Here is a 16,741-nt window from a genome sequence, read left to right on the forward strand (position 1 = left end):
ATCAGCCGTCAAAGAGGCTGCAGAAGGATAAATAAGGATACATTTACAGGAACTTTTTTTTTTTGGTAAGACATTTGCCTCATAGATGAACTATATGAATGCAGAATTTTAACCTTTAGTTTGAAAAAACAAAAACAACATTGTCATGACAACCAGCATCTGCTGAAGATTAGCAGCAATGCTCCAGTAAAAAAATAAAGCAAGAAAATAGGCGGTGGAGTGCAGTTGGAATTGGTTGATTAGTCATAGTGGATTTGTCTGTATGTGACAATTTTGGATAAATGCCATCATTAATTAAAACTGTTGCTTTGTGTCATTGGTAAACAGTCTATGCTTGTTAAAAAAGAAATATTGGAGGATTTAACAGGACATTTAATTAAAGTTCAGAATCTGTGAACAGGTTAAGTAAATTCATAATTTTATCAGTAGACGACAAAAGAACAAACCTTAAAACACATCTTTTAATTAACTGCAAACATAAATGCCTTTTTCCACATGTTTCTAACTTCACAGATACAGTTTTCATAGACTATATGATTTAAACAAAATTAATTTAGATTTTTGGAATAAATTTTAGACATTAGCTTTTGGACAAATGCATTTTAAAAGCTGCAACAAATGCAAAACAGACCTGAATATCAATTATAGTTAAGCAAAAATGACGATTATATATTTTTACAGCCGAGAATAGTTTTCAACACATTTCAATAGATCTGGTAAATAACTCAATTTCTTTATCAACCTGCAAAACTAAACTAAAAAACATACTTTTATCAACATATTTACTGTGGTATTGTTATCAAATTATATATCGTATGGATCTATAAAATGGGCAGAATAAAATGTAGACATTTTGTTTCTATTTGTTGCTCTGTATTCTTGTTTTATAATATTACATATCTTGTTGTTTTATTCCTCATGTTTATCTTTATATGGCATGATAAGCCTGTATGTTTCTTTTATTTGTGCTAAATAATATACAATGAATGGAGGTTCTGTTGGAGATAAATGCAGTTCGACTCTGAGGAGTAACACTCATTTCAGTTTGTTGCACTGCTTCCAACAACCCTCGTTCCTCATTAACCAATCTGTCAGGATTTAAAAATCAATACAAGTCTAAACACACAGCTCCATGCAGACTTGTTTTCTCGCCATTTTAGGCGTAAAGCTGATCACGATAAAAACACGTTGTAAAAAGAATTAAAAGCTTAACAGCATCTTGTGTCCCACAGGTTCCACTGATGCGCCAAACTGAAGTGGGAGACCTTCCCTGGAACCCAGAGAGGACTGTGGGCATCACCGACATATTTTGCACTTATGGACCCTGTTGGGTTGTATTTATATTTTATTTTTAATCGTGACTCTAGAGCTGTTTACAACAGGTATCCATTGGATGTACTTTAAATGTCCTTCTTAAAATGCCCTCTTATCATCGTTTGATCTATTTTAAAGGTGTTCCCTGTGGTCTTTTAATTAGGTGATGCAGCTCTTAGGTAAAATCAAAAGATATGTTGTTTTTTAGGACATAGTTTCTGCCGAGCGCCAGGAGTTCATCAGAAGTTTGCCCTTAGAGTTGTAGACTTTGTTTACACTCTTTCCTGCTAGCTTACAGCCCCTCACACCCCCATCCTAGCATTACTAAGCGGTTGTTTATTTTTTTTGCTTTAAAACATTTTTTTTTCTTCAATGGCCCTTTAGGGGCTCTGTAGATCTGAATAAAGAAGTACTCAAAATTTAAATTTTAAGCTTTTTTTTCTGAATATTTTTCCTACATCGTTCGAAAAATGCTGCAAGAACATGTTAAAAATACCAAACATAATTTTCATTGGAGATGGTCTTTAATATGCCTATAAGGAGGTCATCTACTCAAGTGTTTTTCTTTATCTGTTTAACCCTTGTGCTATCCTAGGCACTTTAACATTGGGAGTTGGGTCATCTAGACCCACTAGACAGTGCGCTGAACCTTTTTTCTTCAATGATTTGTGATCTTCACTGGTGTCCACGGATTACATGAAATCTTTCCACCTTTATCCACCTTTGTCATGGTAGGTAGAACACGTCAATGTAAGGATCGGGTCATCTGGACCCCATTGGATAGCAATAGGGTTATGTAAACCAGAAAAAAAAAAGGAATGTTACAGAGAATTAAAATAACTTTTTTTCCCCTCCACTAATTGTTTAATTGTTTTTTTTTCAGACTGTCAGGTGGATCTTTGATTGTTTTTCACTGTTTTTACTCTGTCAAACTGCTTTGTCCTTCCACCAAGCTGCCTGGCTCCCCTCATTACCTACAAATGGAAGGTAAAGCAAAATAGCTGAGAGATGAGCTGCTTCTTATGCTTAACTGAGCTCAGATTTAAAGTCTGCTGAAGGCTAACATGTTACTCGCCCTTGACATCCAATCTTTTTGTTGCTCTAGGAGCATGATGTCTAATTTGACAAAAACTAAAATGTGCCTGACTCCACCTTCTTTTTATACCTCTCAGCCAACAGAGTGTCTGCTCTTTCACACACCAACAAATGAAACGGCATCACGCTCCCTCTCTCCTCCTCCTTGCCTAACTGCACCTCTCTTCTGCCACGCTCCTGCCGAGCTGAATTTAGTGGCGACACACTAAGGGGGGAAAGCGCTGTCAGCTTGGAGCGGATGATCGTTTCCCCCAGACTGAGCCGGGGTCAGAGAGATGGCTGGAAACTGCTGATGGGAGCTGCAGCCTCACGGTCAGCCTGTCGGTCTCCTCTGATCTGCAACACAACATCAAGAGACAAGAACAGTAAGTTAAAGAAATGACTGCATTTTCATTCTGCATCTGTGGCTAAGAAAGAGCATTTTATAATGCTAAAGTGGATAAACTTTTGTTCAATTAGTCTTTTAAGGGGAAACTTTATCTGCATGGAAGTTTGTTCTTCAGACTTTTGAGACAGAATTCAGGGGGAAAATCAACAGAATAATATTTATATATTTTAAAAAAAGATTCTAAATGTTCTAAATGTTTTATGTATTGAAAGCAACAATATTAAAACACGTTTCAGTTTAAATAAATATATATTTCTAAAGATGGTTTGAAGAACTGGATACTAATTAAAATCATAATTTAGGATAAACCTGTAGTTCTGGAAAGAGTTAAAGTTATATTTTTTTCTGTGATCAAAAAGAGGCTATGAATGAGAAGGAAAGTCGGACAGCAATACGAGATCGAGTGAGAGTCCTGCCACAGTCTTGAAACTGTTCTGGGCAATAATCTGAATTATTCTGTTACTATTCTCATGATTATTAACTTTTTAAAAACTATCGTCCATTTTATTTCGTTGCTGCATTATTTAGTGATTCTTTATTTGGCACATTTAGCTGTTTTTGCATTCCTGGTAGATCAAAATGACGCTGTGGTAGATTTATGTTCTGTTTAGCTCACGGTTGAATTCTGTGTAAATCTGTGCATATAATGAGACGGCTGTGGGATACGTGCACAGGTGTGAAAATAGCGCCTACATCCGGTTTTATTGCCACCCCCTATGTGTGAACCATCTGTGCCATGTGATTTCTTTTTGTTAGTTTGAAGTTTCTTTTTTGAATTAGCACATTCTTCATTTGCAAACAGAAAAAGTTGTGGCTGTTTGGAATGTTATTTTCTTCCCACTGACCCATTTTCACGAGCAGTCCAAGTTGGATGTCTGTTTCCTCGTCTACAGCATCGGGCGCACGTCGTTTGGGATTGACTTCCAAAAGCTGAGGCGACTCGTTTTAAATAAATGATAACAAGGATGCCCAAACTTTAAATAATGGATGTTTTTGGCTGATTGGGGAACAGTGCCTCAGGGCCGACGTCTCCAAGTTTGACTCAGCACTGAAATAAATCTCTTTGCTTGTTCATTAATTGTTGGGATGAGTAATTACTACACGTTCTATCCTTTTGTTTGTCAGCGAACACCTATAGTATGTCTAACCTGTAGTTGGGTTAATGAGCAGCCCGTCAGTTTCATTACTTTATAAGTGTCTTAGTGTGCATTACCATAAGATCCAAATGCATTTTATGATGATGGGCAAAGGGGAAAAATACATGAAGTGTTTTTCTAAAAGATAGCATCTTAAATTTACAGTTTGATGAAAAATGAAGACATCTGCAAGTCAAATTTATCCTTCACATTAATATATGCCCCTAATGTTGATGTGATGTTTATAAAACGTAATATTTTGTGCATTTTTGCTCTGTTTTAATCAGAGCTGATGGTTGAAAAGCACAATTGTTTTTTATTTATTTTTGCCCTGGTCTTAGCATAGGGCCGATTACACTGCAGCTGGACATCATTCAAATCTGCCTCTAAAGTATAAAGAAAACAAAATATTTATTGAAGACTAGCTTATTAGAGCCTAAGAAAAATCAAAACTACAAAAGAGGGTTATATTTAAAAAAGTCTCCTTTTGTTCTTTTTTTTTTTTACCCTTAATCCTTTTTTTCAATAGAATTGGGGGCAGACAAGGCCAAGAATGTAATAGACCTGTCAAATGCATCCGGAACAGAATGGATGGAGCGATAAGATAAGAGTTGTGTTCTGAAGAGCAGCGGACTGTGCAAGGATAAAGTCAAAGTCCTTTGGACGGTCTTGACTTTGCTTTAAAACTTGAACTGAACATCATGATCCCAAAAAATCCCGAACTAAAACATAACAGGAAACAAATCCAGGGTTTAGTTTCTACAGAGTCCAGAAGAGGAAATTTGCAGAGAATTATAAATTAAAACTTGAAAAGTAAGCATGGCAAAGAATCTTCTCTACAAAGTTATTTTCTTTTTTTTTCTTTAAAGCTTTTTTGATTTAAGTTTGCTTAACACAGCTGGTCCAATTTATGTTCCTGCCTTGTGTTCTTCAGGACAAAAAAAAATCATATTCAGAATCATAAAGGCATCCCTAGATTAATCTGTCCCTGAAAAGCAGTGATGCTGCTTCGAGTTATTATTCATTCATGCCAGATAACGGGATGAGGCAGAAGCATCGACTACAACTCCATGATCTGCTGATAACACATTAGCAACACATTCCCGCTTCCTCTGCTTCTGAGAGCTTTCTCACTTTTAGCACCCTTTGAGCCTGTGCATGTGACACCCTGCTGGTTTACATCGCACACACTTGAAAAGCATCTCTTTCTAGAGAGTGAAAATGCTTCTGTAAAAGTTGTTCATCATCAATACTTAATAAAGAATTATTCTTTTGATCTTGTCTAAATAAATGTTGCCATCCTTGCAGATGCAACACAGGCTTCTTAACAAATAAAGTGCCAAACATCATTTTTTAGTTTCTTGAAGCTTTTAGAGCGCAAACTGTGATGTTTTTTGATTTTTTTTTTCCAAAATGAGCAAAAGTACATGAATCTTAAGTACTAAAAAGAAGTAAAGTGTTCTATCCTTAAGATATAAAAATGTCGAAAAAAGGAGTTCTTCACAAACATTCAAAAGGGGAAAAATAAGCTAAGAAGGATAAATGTTAGATAGAAATACTTCAAATTCAATGGTATACAGCCCAATAATAAGTAGATTTATTCTATGTTCTAAGCAAATGATTTTTCTTTTAGTTTATATGTACCTCATTGTAGTTTACTTTGATTAGTGACATAAAACTTGTGGAAATGACTCATAAAAAGAAAAAGTGAACAAAATGAGAATGTAATCTTGAGCACCTTGAGCTGTCTTTGCTGTCATGAAAGGTGCTATATAAATAAAATTAATTTGAATTTGAATCTTGGTTAAAAAAAATTGGCCCATCTTAATAAATCCTCAAAAAATCTAAAACTAGCACTTATTCTTAGAACATAAGTGTAAATTTTTGTTTCTAAAATTATGACACTGAATGCCAGTCTAACTTTTCAACATTTATTGAACTTTAGAATAACATCCTTAGAATTAAAACCAAAATGTTAGGGCATTTTTTAAGTCTGTCTATTGTCAACAGGATGAAGCAAAATGATTTAGATTCATTTTAACAATAATGTCCTCTTTTTTTTTTAGATCTTAGTTCTGTTTGACTGTGCTGATTTTAAGAAAAGCCTGGAAAGGTGTAGACCAAAGATAAGTTAAAACAATTTAATTCTGGTACACTGTCTTGAATGTCTCAAAACAAGGTTTAAAATCTTTGCAAGCATCAAATAGTTTGGAGTGGAGAATTTCTTTTGTCTATTTTCCTTTTTTTACTTTTTATTTAACTACAAAGTTGTTGGAATTTTTTTTTTCCAGTAAAAAGGCTTATTGTGAGGTGTGTGAGAGCCTTGTTTTCCATCTGTAATTACCAGCCTCCCCTGTAAAACACGGGTTCAGATGGATCGCAGCGCTGGAGGAGCTGCTGCACGGAGCAGACCAAAGCTGAATCCGGACAGAATTCCTGCAATGATGTTTAATAGATATGGTCTCAAAAGTTTGGGTGTTACTGTTTAAAATCTTGGTAATTGAGAGTAGAAAAGGGAATATTTCAACATTTTAGGAAACTTTTTTTACTTGAAAGTTTCAGAAAATAGTTGATCTTCAGAAAAAATCCCAGCTAAAGTATTAATGACCTCCTTAAAAACTTGTTACAGATAAAACTTATTTTATAGAATATATAACTACGTTCACAAATCTTCAAGACTAACATTGAGGTTCACATGGATATTTGAAAATGATGAAGTATGGAGCTTTTTTTCCCGCAGGTTTCTTACGTAATTAGACAATCACTGTAAAGTGGAGTAATAGAGATGAAGGAAAGGTGAAGAGATGAAAGAAATCATTTTTATTAGATTTGCAATTTTTAAAAGCAAACTGGCATTTTCTTTTCAAAGTTGTGCTATATTGCAGTAAATCCTCTTAAAGTGTGACCTCTTTGAAAGGAACAAAGTATAACCTTCAGAAGAAAACATTTCCTGATCATTTTTCAAATTCCTTTTGGGCTTCATGAATGAAAATTCAAACAAACCTTTAATGAGATAGAAAGTGCAGACAAATAGCATTTTAAAAATGTGCAAAGGAATGTTTAACGGGGGGGTTTTAGCAACATAAAATGGGAGAAAAGTCTTGTTTAACTGGCTAGTTTTGTTGGGTTTTTCATGCTATGCTATGCAATGGAAACTTACTTAGAGCCTCGCTTTCCAAACAGCCACCATGAACATTTTGTACATCTTGCACGAATGAAAATTGGTCATACGTGGAAAAAGTGAGAAAAGTTAGTTAATGAACCACATTAGAAGTACAAATAAATCACTCAAATAACATGTGAATCAACGTTAAAGCTAAATCTGGCCCAAGATTTGTGATATGTGTGCGGTATACACAAAAAGAAAGTTATACATCGATGGTACATGTGTGAATAGTTTATTAGAGAAACCAGGACATACGTGAAACGGTTGTGGAAAGCCACAAATTTGCGTGTGCATCTTGCAAAAGTCACGCACAGCTGCTTAAGATTTGCAGAATAATTGTGTCTAAACTTTGTAAAATACGCATAAACTGCGTAATTCTCAACCGATCCAAAATTTTGGACTGCTTAAATGACAAACATAAGAAACACTTATATAATATGCATATATTATGTACTTATATAAATTACACATGTACAATGAAAGACAGAAATTCCAGACGTGTTGTTTATAGTGGCCATGTGACATGGCCATAAGACTTCAATAGTCAATGCAGCCAAGACAACCTCAATAATTTCATACAACCAACTTTACTTTACTTAGTAGATGAAAATAAAATCCTCAATTTAACTGGTGTTTTGCTGTAACTTTTAAAACAAAAATAGTACCAACAATAATTTTGGATTTTTTTTTTTTAGATTTGAAAAGGTACCTTATAAGGTAAGTTTTATTTAATAACCCCCCATCATTTTAAACATAAACAGAAAACAATTTCCCCAAAACTTCATCACTCTCCATGTAGAAATTTCCCAAATGTCAGAATTTTCTTACATTTGTTGTTCAGGTTAAACTGGAAGTTTTTGTTCTTCCTGGAGACTCCAAGATCATAAGACCTGGCCTTAAAAATAATATCTCACTGAATCAGATGACATTGGTTGTTTTAATGTGTCAGAATCCGAACGTGTTTGTATTCTTGCCTGTTGTGTAAGTAAGTAATATAAATGTGTGAATATAAACATTGGTTTATCCTGCATTTCAAAGCATATCTTGCAGAAACGTGTTTGCTGAGTTTATCGTGGTCTGAATGTGTTCAGTGTTCTTTTTTAAATAGAAAAATGTTTGTGATTGCAAAGATCTGTTTTATTTCCTGCATTCAGACACTCTTTCCTGTTCGTCATTTACATGGAAGAAAACAAATGTTGCCACATAGTTAAACATGGCTTTAAAGACAAAACTTTAGCAAACTTTACCAAGGGGAAACTTAGCTTAATATCCAAATTTAAAAATGTAACCAAACCGATAAGTTGAAAAGATAACAGAAAGTAGGTGATGGACATGAAGGATTTGGTGAGATCTACACAAAACCGTAAAAAGTAAAAGTTGCAGGAGTTTGGGATTTATTCACAGTTACCAAGCAACATAATTCAGCTCTGTGAGAGATGCAGATAAGGCCTGTTAAGTTATTTTGTTTATTCTACAAAACCCAAAAGCTTTGCATGACACTGTGCCAGAAAATGTGAAAAACTGGTTGCCTGCTTCTGCATTTGAAAAAAGGCTGTGAGGCTGTCCCACTTTAAGTCAGAGATTAGCCACTGGGTGTTTTGAAAAATAATTGTTAGGATGAAAAACAAGATAAATTGGCCATCATGGTAGGGATAGGTTCTGTGAAGTTTTTTGATTTCTTTTCTGTTTTTAGCCGTGTGCGTTGGAATCTGTAGTCTTACCGGGATAAAGGGAACAAATGTTTAGGTCTAAATCCTTGACTGTATAAGAGAACTGGACTGAGTGACCCCCCCCCCCCCCCCCCCCTAGGATTCCAAACAGGAAGTACCTTTTGGCTCCAATGGAGTCAAGAGGTTTTGTTGTCCCTGTTTGAAAAAGTTTGAAAAGCTGGTTTTAAATTGGCCAAATACAAATGAACCAGTGGTGCCACCCAATGCTCTCTATCTCTCTATGTGGTCAATGGTCATGGACAACTGACAGCCTTTTTCCCCACAAAAAACCAAAATGCTCATTGGGTCGCCTCAACTCAGGCAAGTCATGGATCGCTGATGTTTCACAAGTTAGACTTGTTTAGATGGATACGATTTATTGGTTAATTGGGTTCTCTGCGTAGTTAGTGTACTGAGTTTTAGTAATGCTTTTTAAAATAAAATTATATAGGTTTGCATTTTAAGTTGTGTCTGAAGTTGAGCTGAAACAAATTGAATAGAGTTATTCCACCAGCCTAAACAATGATGTGCTTTATTTAACTCTTCTCTAGCCTCAACAAAACTCAATGAAATCCATGTTTTCTCTTATTTGTTGTTTTTTTTTTAATTGAGTTTTTAAAAGCTTCCATTTAGAAAAATAGACGTCTCACATAAATTGTATTTAATATAATAATTCATTGATTTATCATTATGTATGTTTTCCATGAAGACACAGTTACATCACAGGATTGTGTCTCGTTCTTCATCACAAAATCTGTTATTAGTAGTGCTTTCAAAGTCTCTTCCTTATAAGACAGTCAAATCTTTGCATCAGACCAAAAATCTTTCTTAACAGGAAAGATCAAACACCTAAGTAAACTATCAAAAAGCTTGTCTTTCTTTTGAGCCGAATAGAAATGTCTGTGTTAAAGTTGTGATAGTGGAAAGTCAGAGAGTGCAGAGAGCATGTGAAAAATCACAGGATTTAAAAAAAGAATTGTTTCTGTTGTCTTTTATCAGCATGTAAGGTCTAGTTTTAGCCTCTCCGGTCACAGTTCTGACGGTAACAGATCAGTCTTTGCAACACTGCAGTGCTTAAAACTTTCATCTCAGTTTTTCTGTCGCAGGCTCTTGTCATCTGCTACTTTCATGTGCCGCCTTTGTGGTAAAAACCACCGCTAAACACAGCAGGGGGTCCGACATAGTTCCCCATCGACAGTCTCGGAAAGCTTTAGCTTTTGTCAGCTGTTTTCACAATGCAAATCTGAAATGACTGCTGTTGGTTTTTTTGTTTTTTGTTTTTCCTGTTTTCATAGACTTCTGTTAATTTACAAAAAATAAACAATCAAGATTTGAGGTTTTTGGCTTCTTTAAACAAAGCAAAATATTTGAGTTTTAAATTGAGCTGCTCTCTGCAGAAAAGGATCTAGTTCAGTTGGAGAAGCTCATTTTCCCCTTTTCCTATTACCAACACCAGCCTTTTCACAGGAGCGCAGAGCTACAGTCTGTTATTAGTTAATAGTCTTTTCCTTGTCTGGCTGCCTGTCTTTGGGGCATCTCTGCCTTTGATGTGCTCAAATTCATTTTTTATTTCTTCTTCTGCCAGGAATGCTGTCTTTCGGGTGTTTTGAGGGGAACTTAAACGTAAGCCTGTATTAAAAAAAAGGAAATTTGCATTCACAGCAAGCAAATATGTGGTTTTTATTGACTGTTAAGGAGAACTTGACTGAAATCAATTCAGTTGCAGTCATTAGACCAAATCTGTCGAGTTGTTGTTTCTATAGCAACCACTCACACCAATCAGGATTGAGCTTGTAGGAAGTCCACACTTATCATTATTAAAAAACAAATAACATTTCTCAAATGATTATTCCCCAATAAAAACGATGATTAGTGAAACTGAACCTCATTTGTAGGAATGTAAATGTGAAGAGCAATGACTTAAGCTGTGCTATTTGTTATCATCAGCAATTTCATTAGAGAACAATCATTCTGCACTCTTAAAAATCTGGCAATAGCAGTTTTATGTGATCTCTGGTCCCGGCTGAGTGCCATCCCTGCCGCCTCCCCCTCTAATAATCCGACTGACCTCTTTCCACGCTGAAACAAAGCCTCTGTGATGCTCCCCATTCATCCTTCATCTGGTTCAAGTCAATATCAAACCGAGTTGCATCCATGCTCCACAGTCAGTGATACACCTCTAACTTCTGTGAGACGGGAACATTTATTGATCTTATAATGTTGTCACATTCTGATTAGTTCACAGCGCTGGTGACAGAAACATCACCTTTGGTTAAGGTTAATTGACTGATCACATCTTTTTTCCTCTAACTCCTTGATGTGACAGGCTCTGTATTCTTGCGACGATACCTGAATATCTCACTGATACAAATGGAGAGCCTGCACATGGGTGAAAATATTGATGTTGCTCGGGAGCAGCAGGTTCCATTATTTTCATGAACCTTTCATACAGTAATAAACACAAAAAACCTGTTCTCTGTTTGTCATTTTATTTCCACAGCAGAGAAAAAACTTAAATGGATTTTTGACTTAATGACTGACAGACAGATACATACAGCTTTTGCACTGATCCATAATTACTTAAGTAGAAAAACATGAACTTAAAAGAAAAAAAAGAACCCTCAGGGAATAACTGAATTTTCCAAGCAAGATGGGTTCTTTTAAAGATTATGCATTTTTGCTTGGATGTGGATAATCCTTTCTTTCCGCTTCACTTCTAAATGACCTCATCACACCCACAAACAGGTGTTCTGGGCTGTTAGCACATTAGAGCACCTGCTGTCCCATTTCCCATTGGTGGGGAGGAACTCTATCCTAAAATGAAATTAAACCAACCTTTTACTGGCGGCAGCGGCCATGAACCGGTGGATTAGAGCACAGCTGAGCACTAATCTCCTCCAGGGACAGTTTACAGAGCTGCTTACAGGCAACTGCCAATAATAAAAACATCCATGTCATTAAAAATGAAGGCTTATGTGCAAAAATAAATAAATAAGGGATTTCATAGAAAGTTGTATGATAACATTAGGTCTTGAATGTGAGGTTAGTATTAAGTATTATTGAGAGAAAAGGTGCTCACACTCACTTTTGAGCAATGTAACCTTCAATGGTGGAAAAAAGGGACAAGAGAGCTGCAACTATGGACTAAATAAATCAATTACAACTGGCTATGCAGTATAGCTATTAGCTGATGTTCTTCTGTTTTATTTTTATCTGTTTTTTGCATTTATAGCTTTTTGGGAGCATTTTATATTCACAATACAGTTATGTCTGGTTGGTTCGCCATTACCATCCTATCAGTCTGGATCTGGAAGTCCCACAGGATCTTTGCCCTCTCATTCTCTACCACCTTCGGAGGTGTTTCCCATTTTGACCTTGGGGTTTCCAGTTCATATTCTGCACACATGTTCCTGTATATTATTCCAGCCACTTGATTGGGGCGCTCCATGTATGCTTTACCTGCCAGCATTTTACATCCTGCAGTTGTGTGCTGGATTGTTTCAGGTGCCTCTTTGCACAGCCTACACCTTGGGGCTTGTCTGGTGTGGTAGATCTGAGCCTCTATTGCTCTGGTGCTCAGGGCTTGTTCCTGAGCTGCCATTATGAGTGCTTCAGTGCTGTCCTGTAGGCCAGCCCTTTCTAGCCATTGGTAGGACTTCTTGATATCAGCCACTTCAGTTATGGTCCGGTGGTACATCCCCTGCAGGGGTTTGTCCTCTCATGAGGATCTGTCCTCCAGCACTGTATCCTCTGCTCTCCATTGCCTGAGACATTCACTGACCACACTGTCAGTTGGGGCCTTGAGCTTGATGTACTCATGCATCTTGGATGTTTCATCCTGGATAGTGACTTTTACACTCACTAGTCCTCGGCCTCCTTCCTTGCGGCTAGCATACAGTCTCAGGGTGCTGGATTTGGGAAGGAACCCTCCATGCATGGTGAGGAGCTTTCATGTTTTAACATCCGTGGTCTGTATCTCCTCCTTTGGCCATCTTATTATTCCTGCAGGGTATCTGATAACTGGTAGTGCGTAGCTGTTTATTGCCCGGGTCTTATTTTTGCCATTGAGCTGGCTTCTCAGGACTTGCCTTACTCGTTGAAGGTATTTAGCTGTTGAAGCTTTCCTTGTTGCCTGCTCCAGGTATATATATATATATATATATATATATACCGTAAATTCCGGGCGCACCCGATTACAAGCCGCACCCACCCATTTTCACGTGTTTAACTACTATTATACATACACAAGCCGTGTCGGAGTACAAGCCGCATGTATTAAGCGACATTGTCATCCTGACAGGTCACGTCCTGACTCCCAGATTAAGTGTGATTTATTAGCACACAGTGGGTGGAGTCAGCTTTGCCTCAGGCTCATGTATTTGAGTGTATATACATCTGCTAAACAGCATGGAGATCTATTCTGTTCACAAGTTCCTCAGTTATGGTTTATTTATTTATTTATTTATTGTTTTAGTTTTTTTTACTTATTGACAATCTAGGTATCATACATAAAATTACAAACAGTAACCATATAATCAACATTACATCCCTCAGTTATGATGAGGAAATTTACATCCGCGATCCCCCATTTCCCATGAGTCTTAGGGGCTAAAGGCGGGGCCAATGCCCGGCTCGCCATTCTGTTGTACGTGTTTAAGAATGAGCAAGTATCAGCAGTGCATGGAGGGGTGAACGGGTAAAGCTCTCCTTCCGCTTGTGTCGCGGCAGCGTTACGGGAGTAACAGGACTGGTTAAAATACACACCAGCAAAATAAAGCAGCGGCGACTGAAAAGCGCGCGCCTCAGCGCGATACCCGCCCTAGCGCGGTGCGTGCGTCAGAAGTTTCCTTCCACAACAAACACTGTTGCTCCGCGGACGCCTCGAGTAAGCCCTGGCTGCAGCCTGCAGAATGGCTCGACGCCTCTGCGCTCCGCGCTCCCGCACGCTCCTTGTCTCCCCTTCCTATCTACTCCGACAGCTCTGGCCAGGGCGGCTTCAAGGAGGAGCGCTTCGTCCCCATTGCGCCGGTGAACGGAGCAAATCGTGTCTGTGCAGAGCAATCGGACTTAATACTGTACGTTTTGTGTATGAGGGGCGGATGCGTTGTTACGTGTGGGAGCCTTCAGACTGCCATCGGCCCCGCAGCTCACACGACACGCAGTCTCCAGCTCACACGGAGGCTGTGAGCGTTTCAATGCAAAACTCCGCTCAGTCCTTAATAACCGTTAAAACGATCACGTCAATTTGTGTTTCCAGTCGTGTCCCGACAAAATAAAGGCTGATGTTATTCCCACATATTTACGTGCAGCCAGCCGAGTCACTATGACCCATAGGTAAATTCACTCCGGACCATGCGCTGTTCTCTCCGTCACGCAGCTGACCGGCTTTTCCAAACCCGTTGGTGATGGTGGATTTTTTCACGCTCCTTTTAACGATTGCTTTTAACTTGAAATCTTCATCATATTGTAGCGGCGATCACGTGCACGTTGGGTCTAATGGCACCAAAGGATTCTGGGATGCGGCTGGGCATGCGTGTTTCGTTTTGTTGAACCATGACTGAAGTGTCTAAGACCTGAAGTCAAGTCCATGCTGTTTGGCTGCTTAGAGGAGTGTTGAAAAATAAATGACTTGTGCTTGGAGTTGGATAGAGAATTCAAACCATTCACTGTGTCCGAAAATACGTACATGGCGGCCACCAATTAAATCCATACATTAGCCGCGTCTCTGAATTAGCTGCACGGCTGTAAGCGCTGGAAAAAAGTAGCGGCTTATAGTCTGGAAATTACGGTATATATATATATATATATATATATATATATATATATATATATATATATATATATATATATACATATACATATGCATACTCCATACTCCAGATGATTAAAAACCAGTTGCTTAAATTTATTTTAATAATAATAATAATAAAAAGTTTCGCTAGGGGCTGATCCAGAATAAAAAGCCATCTGGTTTGTTAATTTTGCTCATTTAAAAGAAAAGCCTCAGAGGTAGCAGAAGTGCTCCTGAGCACATGGCAGAAACTATTGTGCACATCTGTGAAAGTGCCATCAAAACCTGTTTTTGGCCTTCAACATGAAAGGATTGTCATACTACGTCTTCATCAACAGTGGAGCCATTAGAAAACAATTGGAGGGATGTGGGGAAGTTGGACCTGAAGAACATTTGTGGCTGCACACCTGATTGTAAGATTCACTTTCGTTTGGGGGTTACTTTCGAAAAAATAACCTGGGACAGTTGTAATTAATAGTAATGAATAGCATGAAGTAATAGAAAACCAGGTTGCTTTTGCCGAAAAGTCATCTATGTGGTTGGGTCTGTTGTTACTCTTAACAGCTCTATTGGGTTCATGTCGAGAGAGTTTGCTGGTGAGTTAAACAAAGTTACCCCATGTTCATTGCACCATTTTGTGGTATGTCTTTAACTGCGAGGGCAGATTCTACCAGAAAATAAAACCAGCTTCCTCTCACAGCTCGTCAGCAGACGGGAACGTAAAGTGCTCCATTATTTTCTGGTATATGGCTACACTGTATATTGACTTTACTTCAGCGACTGAGGAAATTTCACACTTGACTTGAGCTGATGTAAATTCTGTGCCTGTCCACTCTCCCTCCAGACTAAAGGCCTTTGATTTCTAAAATAAGTACTAAATGTTCTTTCATTCAGTCCACTTATTTTTCTCCTCAGCCCTGACTTTTCTGACCTCACTGGTTCGGGAGCAGCTTGACATGAGGAATGTGACATTTGAATCCCCTATCTAGGATTCATCTGTGTGCGGTGGCTCTATGCCTTGTGATGTTCCCCCAAATTCTTGAACACATTTTGTTTGAAAATTCTCTCATGGCTGCGGTTATCCCAGTTTTCCTACAAAAACTTTTTACCCCCCATCCGGTTTTTGCGTTAAAATGTGGGTACAGCCTTCTGTCAGCAACCAGCTCATTTAGCAATGGCTTTTTGTGAAGGACAGTTTGGGGACCAGGGCCTCTCTTAAGAGGGGACTGTGACGTCCCTTAGAGAAAAACAGCCTTCGGACAAAACGCTCTTTTTGTAAAGACCAGTACCATCAAGAAAAGTCTCTCACTCCCTATAAGGGAATGTCCCTCATCACAAACATTTACAGAACTCCCTCAAGCATTGGTTGAAAGTAAACCAGTTCTGTAAATAATGATTATTTTAACCTTCTACAATTGTTCTGTCATGTGATGTGTTCAATTGTCAATCACTGTCTGGATAGATGTTCATCATCCAGGGTTGGATTACCGGAGGGGAATGATGGTACTGGGGCAATTACCATATCAATAGCCTGCAATTAACATCACCCAGTGAGGGCCCTTGGGCAAGACCCTTAATGCTACTGCCTACCAGCATGAATGTGCATGATTGATACCGGGTGAAGGGACCGTAAGTGCGAACTGGCAGCCACGCTTCTACCATCACCAAGTATGAGTGAAGAGTGAATGAATAATGGACACAATGGAAGCAATATGAGCGTCTGGAAAAGCACAGATAAATCCAATCCATTATCATCATTGTGCATTACAGTGTTTCCTGGTATATTTTGGGAGTTGTGTTCTAAAAGAACTCCTGATAGGTGAAGTCTGTGATTTTTTTCATGCAGTAAACCCCTCACTACACACTTTATACATGTTTTTCAGACAGAAGGGAACATCTCTCTTGTTTTAACTCTCTAAGTTCAAACCCTCATAGAAAAATAATGCCAGTATTAAAGACTGAAAATGACAATCTGATCGCGATGATAGAGTTATTTAAATTTGAAGGCATTCTGTACAGGAGACATGGCAGAGGAGATTGATTGACAAGGTCAACAACCAATCAGGGCACAGAAAATACAAAAAAAGCAAACTAAATTGCACTGAAAAAAAATCATAGAAACTCAGAGACCGCTAAAGATGA

The 16,741-nt window shown here is 38.0% G+C and overlaps 1 protein-coding gene across 1 annotated transcript in view; it reads left to right on the forward strand.

Annotated features, from left to right (window-relative positions):
- The first annotated feature begins 2,571 nt into the window (after positions 1-2,571).
- Positions 2,572-16,741, forward strand: part of drd2l (dopamine receptor D2 like) — a 32,089-nt gene continuing 17,919 nt past the window's right edge. Inside the window, exon 1 of the mRNA XM_023963811.2 lies at positions 2,572-2,774. The gene's annotated coding sequence lies outside the window, so the exon portion shown is untranslated. The remainder of the gene's footprint in view (positions 2,775-16,741) is intronic.

This window comes from Oryzias latipes, chromosome 16 (genome assembly GCF_053564925.1).
Source record: "Oryzias latipes strain Hd-rR chromosome 16, Olatipes_Hd-rR_3.1".
NCBI lineage: Eukaryota > Metazoa > Chordata > Actinopteri > Beloniformes > Adrianichthyidae > Oryzias > Oryzias latipes.